This window comes from Echeneis naucrates, chromosome 3 (genome assembly GCF_900963305.1).
Source record: "Echeneis naucrates chromosome 3, fEcheNa1.1, whole genome shotgun sequence".
NCBI lineage: Eukaryota > Metazoa > Chordata > Actinopteri > Carangiformes > Echeneidae > Echeneis > Echeneis naucrates.
The window spans coordinates 27,591,837-27,600,073 of NC_042513.1; positions in this window are offsets into that span (position 1 = coordinate 27,591,837).

Below are 8,237 nucleotides of genomic sequence, written 5' to 3' on the forward strand. Positions count from 1 at the left end.
AGAACAGAACCAGGACCAGAACAGATCCAAGACAGAACAGATCCAGGACCAGAACAGAACCAGCACAGAACAGATCCAGGACCAGAACAGATCCAAGACAGAACAGATCCAGGACCAGAACAGAACCAGCACAGAACAGAACCAGGACCAGGATAGAACCTGGTCAAATCAAACCTCAACCACCTCCACAAACACAACAAAAGCACAGGAAGGTCTGAGGTGAGAAGACGAGCAGCTGATGCTTCTGACCAGCAGGTGTCACCGTCTGAACACGGACTGAGGCAGCACCGCATCAGGAGCCCAGAGTCACCTGCTTCTCCTGACACATCGACCTTTGAACCCCAGTCAGGATCAGACCACTCGTGTTTGAAACAGGAAGAGTAGGAACCAACGTCCAGCACAAACAGGAAATCAGACGGAATCACATGAAATCATAGGTTTTTTCACATGTACTCATTTGTTTGTTTTCCTTCCTCTTCCTCTTCATCACACAGGTGTTTCTTCAGATATCAGATCGCTTGGTTTGTAGGTTCTGACAGGTGAGTCAGGTGACATGATGTTTCAGCTCCTGTCTCGGCCATTCTGAGACACAAACCAGTGATCAATGTCCGATCAATATCTGATCAATATCAGCTTCATTTTTTTAATCAGTGTCACTGAAAACAGGAAGTAGTCATTCAGCCATACAAAAAATTTCATAATAAAACAGTCCCATTCTTTTACGTCTGACTGCATGACTCACCTGTACAGATGTTACAGATGTTTAGCTCCGCCTTCTTTTGTTTTGATGTCATGTCTGATGACATCTTCTTGCACATGCTCAGTGGATGACAGAAGACGAAGGAGAGACTGTCCACTGTCTTTGATCTGCATCATGACAGAAGAAGAAGAGTCAGCTGGTGAATAATCAGCTGTGATTGGTCCGCTCTGAGGTAAGACTGACTTTGAAAAGTCTGTCTTCACTTTTCTTTGACCTGAAGTGACCGAGCTGAATGCGGGTCGTGTTGGAGCGGCGTTACACCTCCTCAGCTCTAAATGTCGTCATGGCGCCAAAACGAAGAGACGCCTGAAATATTAAAGACACCGAAGTTCAGGCTGCAGAGATGGAATAAAGCCTCTGATCTGCAGGTCTGAGGCAACACACTGTAACCTCACGCTGTGTGTGTGTGTGTGTGTGTGTATGTGGATCCCAACAAGAACATGAAGAAGAGAAGGGAGCATGAAAAAGAGGTAAAGCAACAAGATGAAGAGGAGAACGTGGACGAGTAAAGGCAGCAAAGGGCAAGGATGTTAGAAGATAGGAAAGGAAGGGGGGGAGGAGGTGAGGAGGGAAAAGAAGATCAGGAAGTGAGCAGGAAAGGAACAAAGGAGGTAGTGAAGTAAATGAGTTTTTTTTTTTTTTATCAAAAGGGAATGGAAGAAAAACACCAGAAGAAAGGATGAAGGGGTGAAGGGAACAGAGGCTGAGGAAGGAGAGGGCTGAGGAAGGAGGAATGGGTGAAGGGAACAGAGGCTGAGGAAGGAGGAATGGGTGTAGGGAACAGAGGCTGAGGAAGGAGGAATGGGTGAAGGGAACAGAGGCTGAGGAAGGAGAGGGCTGAGGAAGGAGGAGGCTGAGGAAGGAGGAGGCTGAGGAAGGAGGAGGCTGAGGAAGGAGGAATGGGTGAAGGGAACAGAGGCTGAGGAAGGAGGGATGGGTGTAGGGAACAGAGGCTGAGGAAGGAGGAGGCTGAGGAAGGAGGGATGGGTGAAGGGAACAGAGGCTGAGGAAGGAGGAATGGGTGAAGGGAACAGAGGCTGAGGAAGGAGAGGGCTGAGGAAGGAGGAGGCTGAGGAAGGAGGAGGCTGAGGAAGGAGGAGGCTGAGGAAGGAGGAATGGGTGAAGGGAACAGAGGCTGAGGAAGGAGGAATGGGTGAAGGGAACAGAGGCTGAGGAAGGAGAGGGCTGAGGAAGGAGGAGGCTGAGGAAGGAGGAGGCTGAGGAAGGAGGGATGGGTGAAGGGAACAGAGGCTGAGGAAGGAGGGATGGGTGAAGGGAACAGAGGCTGAGGAAGGAGGAATGAGTGAAGGGAACAGAGGCTGAGGAAGGAGGAGGCTGAGGAAGGAGGGATGGGTGAAGGGAACAGAGGCTGAGGAAGGAGGGATGGGTGTAGGGAACAGAGGCTGAGGAAGGAGGAGGCTGAGGAAGGAGGGATGGGTGAAGGGAACAGAGGCTGAGGAAGGAGGGATGGGTGAAGGGAACAGAGGCTGAGGAAGGAGGAATGGGTGAAGGGAACAGAGGCTGAGGAAGGAGGGATGGGTGAAGGGAACAGAGGCTGAGGAAGGAGGAGGCTGAGGAAGGAGGAGGCTGAGGAAGGAGGGATGGGTGAAGGGAACAGAGGCTGAGGAAGGAGGGATGGGTGTAGGGAACAGAGGCTGAGGAAGGAGGAATGGGTGAAGGGAACAGAGGCTGAGGAAGGGGGAGGCTGAGGAAGGAGGAATGGGTGAAGGGAACAGAGGCTGAGGAAGGAGGGATGGGTGAAGGGAACAGAGGCTGAGGAAGGAGGAGGCTGAGGAAGGAGGAATGGGTGAAGGGAACAGAGGCTGAGGAAGGGGGAGGCTGAGGAAGGAGGAATGAGTGAAGGGAACAGAGGCTGAGGAAGGAGGGATGGGTGAAGGGAACAGAGGCTGAGGAAGGAGGAGGCTGAGGAAGGAGGAATGGGTGAAGGGAACAGAGGCTGAGGAAGGGAACAAATGAAGTTTTTTCTCAAATTCTCCCCAAATCAGATTAAGACTGATGGACTTTGTCCTGCAGTGGAGAGAGAGACCATCTCCGCCTCAGTCCAGTTTGAGAATCTTTCTGAATCTGAATCCTGGTCCAGGTTGAAGAGTCTGGACCAGATCCACTGGAGCCTTTTCACTCTCTTCCAGTGTGGGTCATGTGGACAGACTTGGGGGGGCTCAGCTCAGTCACAGTCCACGTGATATAAAACATTTTGGAAACTAAGACCTTTAATATAAAATATGGACATCTAAGAACCGATCAGACCACAGATTTACTAATCAATCTAATCAGATCTAGATAATCAGACTCCCTGAAAGCAGGTTTGTGTTTGACCTTTAACACCAGCTCCACATTAAGCCCTGGTTGACCTCTGGTTGACCTCTGTCTCCAGCTCTCAGTCCAGTTTGTGACTGAATTCAGATGTAGTAAGCAGGTCAATGTAAAGCCTAGGATTACATATTCATGACTCATCTCACACCACCAGCCTTCGATGTGCTCGTTATCCACTCATATTAGCCCGTTAGCATCTTACTGCGCAGCTTACTGCCCCCAGACCAGTTGACCCCCATGTGACCTCAAAATGGTAAAGTGGGCTTTTCTTAGAAACCACTAACTTTGTATTACCTTTAATCTGACTCCAGTCATCATATGCTGAGACCAGAGCTGTGAAAATGTCACCTACACAAGCTGCCACTGTGGTTTCCCATCAGCCGCTGCAATCACATGCTCATTTCCCTCACTTTTAGTGGAGATTAAGATGGCGGAGGGGATAATCACAGCTCAGGCTGCTCCCTGGTAGGAAGGCTTCATATGGGCAAACGTACGGAGTGACGGAGCTAAGTAAATCTGTTGAGGAATGACTGTACACGACATTCAGCTCCGACCCTGTGCCCCTGGGCCAAGGCAGCATCAGGCACCACAACAATCTGAACCGCTGCACAGTTAAAAGGCACAGATGCTGTTTTTAGTGAGTCACTGGGAGAATCAGCACAAAACTGGGCTCTGATGTCGATAACTGTTGTTACTGTTTTTTAAAAAAGTCTGCTCACATTCAGAATGAGCCAATTCTGTCTGATTGTTTCCTTCTTTTCCAAAGAAAAATTCCTCTCATGTGTTTGGGTCGTTTCTACCTTTATCTGATCAGGAGTTCTGCTCATTAATGATGAAAACTCAGCTCCAAATATCTGATTGTCTTTATTCTGTCAACACAAGAAACTCAGAAACAAACAGGAATGATCCAGAGACTCTCTGATTGGCTGTGACATCACCCACCAGAGCCAATAGGAGCGTCTGATGTAGAGACGTGACTCCAGACGTCGCTATCAAAGATGGAGGATGAGAACGAACGGATAAACACACAGACATGGAGGATGCAGCGGAGGAAAGGGGGAGGTAGTGAAGGTGAGGAGGACATAAGGAGGCAGAGGTCAGACATCTGTCTTTGTCCTCTGAGGCTGAACCCAGCCGACGACCTCGAGCTGATGGAGCAGAGACTCCTGACAGTCTGCCACCACAACAGGAAGTCGACAAACGCTGGACAAAAGGTTTCTGTGTGTGAGACCTGAGAGTTTCATTCCTCTCTCTAATAAACAGTTTGTTAAACTGCGGGCTGTTGAACCCGCAGAGTGTGTGTGTGTGTGTGTGTGTGTGTGTGTGTTTATTGTTCAGGACACAAACCAGCTGGAACAATAGACAATGAGACAACTGATAAACAGAGAGAATCTTCTTTCAGTCATATGGAGACTTAATGAATCATCTTTGATTTTCATGGACAGCAGAGTCAATAAAGCTATTATTCAAACTGGTTCCTGATGATGGTTTCAGCTCTCAGTCTGTCTCACCAGTTTTTGATCTTTTATATATGAAGTTATAGAAAATTATCAGCTGCCTCACAGACCCAACACGTCTTCTTCTCTACTTTTTCATCAATGTTTTTCTGATGTGGTCTTCCTGGATCAGTTGTGGGGTCTCTGTGGACTGGACCTGGTTTAAACCTGCAGTCTGACTCAGAGTGTCTGATTTGTTCATGCCATAAAACTCTCAGCAACAATTGATTAAAAGGGACATTTGTTATAAATTCAGCATCTTTAATATCAATGACTGTAAATCATTCATATCAAAATTAGCTTCAAAATATATATTAAAGGGAAGAGAGTTAATCCACTTCTGATTGGCTGGCTCTTTTCTAAGTGATCCATTAAAAGTAAAGCAGATTTCTGGCAAAGGTTCAGAGAAATGTCAGGAAATGTCACTTTCCTGAAAATTTTCATCTTTAAACTTGTAAAAATTAATTTCAGAGGAAAACTTTTGATTCAATCTTAATCTTAATCAGTTAAAAACTGTATTAAAATCCATTTGAAATGTTGCTGGACAATATGGTCAAAATTTCTGTCACAATATATTTCTTCATTTTGGTCGATACAATACAGTTCCAATATCGATATGAACACAATAAAAGTGAAAGAATGCCCATAATGGATGTCTGTACATACAAATGCCTAACAAATAAGTTTGCCAAATCTATAAAAACAGGAAAAGTAAATCAGTGATGGTCTTTTCTTTGTATTCAGCCTTCATATGCAAACAAGGAACGTGACATCATTGAATAGAAGATTTATTTTTTTCAGTGCTTCAGTCATGATAAATAATATAAAAAGTGCTCAGAGTTGCTGCAGAATTAAAAAAAAACTGAGGAACCATCACACACGTGTTGGGCTGAGGTGGCGATGTTTAAAGGACAGCCAGGTTTAAGTTCATTCAGAGCAGCTGACTGTCTGCTGGCTGTGGTGACGTCATGATGAACAAACGGCTGTGTTCTGCTTTTTTTTCCTCGGCTTGAATGACGGCAGCATCCTCTGATGACCATCATTCAGTGACAGATGCTGTAATTAACGTATATTGAAAGAAGTGAATTAAAAACCTCATCACGGTTATTGAAACATTTTCACTTTGGATATATGCTGATATCAAATTATTGAGATGTATTGAATGTGATTTAACGTTGAATTAAATTTGAACTCTGCTCCTGCAGTTCAGCAACTCTGATGTTTTTCACTGTAACTTAGAAACTGATCTCAACAGTGAATCAGCACAAAATTTAAACTCTGAAGAAGCAGGAAGTGGATTGACTGACTTCCTCTTTCAGGTTTAAAAAATGAGATAGGACGGACAGGAGGACACACCAGAGACCTGAGACCTGGGACCAGCAGCAGCCACAGACGGACCCTGATCCTCTTAGAGACCATGTGGATGCTTGTCATCACTGAGTCTGGTCCGTTACATAACAGAGCTGGAAACACAAGCAGCTTAAAGATCTGCAGTCAGAATGAAGCTGGCCCACATTATTGGAATGACTCGGGTTCAGTTCTCCTCAAGACCTGAACCTTCACAAACTGACCCTGCAGTGAACCAGGACCAGGTTCTACTGCAGAGCAGAACCAGGAATCATCACCATCATCATGTGATCAGCATGAGAAAAAACAGGTCAACATTAGGCCCTCGGTCTGTTGGGTCCTGGTCTCCTGTGTCTCTCCTGAATATTGCTTCATCACTACATGATTTACGATCATCCTGACCTTTGACCTCTGATCTCAGATCAACGTGTTCGTCTGAAGGAGGAAGTCATGGCGATAGCGTCATGGTGATAGCAGTGAGGTCTGTCTGAGTGAAGGATTGTGGGATTAGTGCTCAGCCTCCTCCCTTGAATGCTTCAGCAGCTCTGACTCCTGGAGACAGATGTTGGACCTGGACCTGCAGAGTCCTGGACTGGACCCAGAGACCAGTGTTGCATCCACGTGTTGTTCTGGTCTTAAACCCAGAGCCTTCGTCGTCTTTCTGTGGAATCTGTCACTTCAATCAAATGACCAACTTCTCCCCTCTAACTCCCATCAGCCACCCTGCTGACACACACACAGAGACTGGAGGGTGAAACTGGGAACAGAACAGAACTAAGATCCAAATCCACATCACCACAGTCCTCTGTGAACCCTCTGATAGGTGAGAGGTTGTCATGTGACCAGGAGGTCAGGTCAGAGCCTCAGTTGTTCCCGCCTATGTGATTGAGGTCAGGTTGTTCAGTGAGCAGCAAAAGTCAAATTGAATCTGATGAAATTGGATTTGGGCCATTTTCATACTTGGTTCTAAATCAGATACAGAATTCAATTTGCTTGCATTCAGTGTGACTTTCATGTCACACTAGATCAACGATTGTCATAGTTGTGCGCAAGCTGAGATCACAAAACAAAAAAGCAAACATGGCAGACAGCGGCAGTGAAGGTGGTCGGTGGAGGGACAAGCAAATATTAGACCTTAAACCATAAATGTTAACATCTGGGGCCTCCGTCTGTAATTCCTCCCTCTTCTTGTTTACTTCATGCACACAGTGTGACGTCTTGTTGCTCTGTACACCAGTACACAATGAAGTCCAAAAGATAATGTGAACAGCTGCATAGAATAATCAGTTCTGAACACTAAGGCTTACAGTGGGAACGTCTGAGTTTCAACCTGTTCTCAGGTTTTTATGAAGAAAAACCTGAGAACATTGTGGTTTCCTTCAGTTTCAGTTTTAGTCTCAACTCAGCTCCGTTCTGCTTCTGATTCTATAAACTCTGCTGCTCTTTCTAAGCTTCAACACACAAGATGTTTGGGCTCTTTCTAATTATTGATTCATGAGTCACCATCAAACATTTGATTTAATAAAAGATTATTTTTTGTTGAGTTGCTGCAAACAGTAACTATTGATGTGTTGGTGTCATGTGGTCACCGTGACCATAGCTTTATTTAAAAACAAGGAAACATTTACCACAATAATATAACAGACAGACACACAGACAGGCAGAGAGACAGACAGAGAGAGAGATGGAGATGTCTCACAAATCTGTGACGATGAAATAATAAAGTGTGTTTTGTTCTCTGGGGTTCGCTAACATTCGCTCAGATATTTATATTATGAATGAAACAACAAGCTAACACTGAAGATGACAGTGGAGCTATCAGTGAGCTAATGCTAGTTGGCTAACTTCGGCAACTAGTTAGTTAAACTGTAGCTCAATGCTAAAGCTAAAAGCTAGCTCATATGTTATGTTGTTCCCTCAACTGTGTTCCAACTCTACTTTGCCACAAACAGAAACAGAAGTCCACAACAAACAGCACCAAGGAGGAAGTGAAACACCACTATGACGCCGCTCTGGCCTTTCCCACCCAGTCGTCCCAGTCTGAGCTCCCAGTGAGGCCATGTGAGCGTGGGAGTGAAGTGGGCGGGGCCCACCGGATTTTGAACAGACCTGTCAGTAAACGTGTTGTGGGATTACATCGTCTCGCCGTCTGTGCTGTGACACCAGACAATTACCAAGATGAGCCCATAATGACACCACATTAATCTGTTACCGTGGTTACGCCCCACATCAGCCGCACCGCCACACATCTCAAGGCACCACAACATCGCTGTGAGGTCACAACTCCCACACATCCAGTG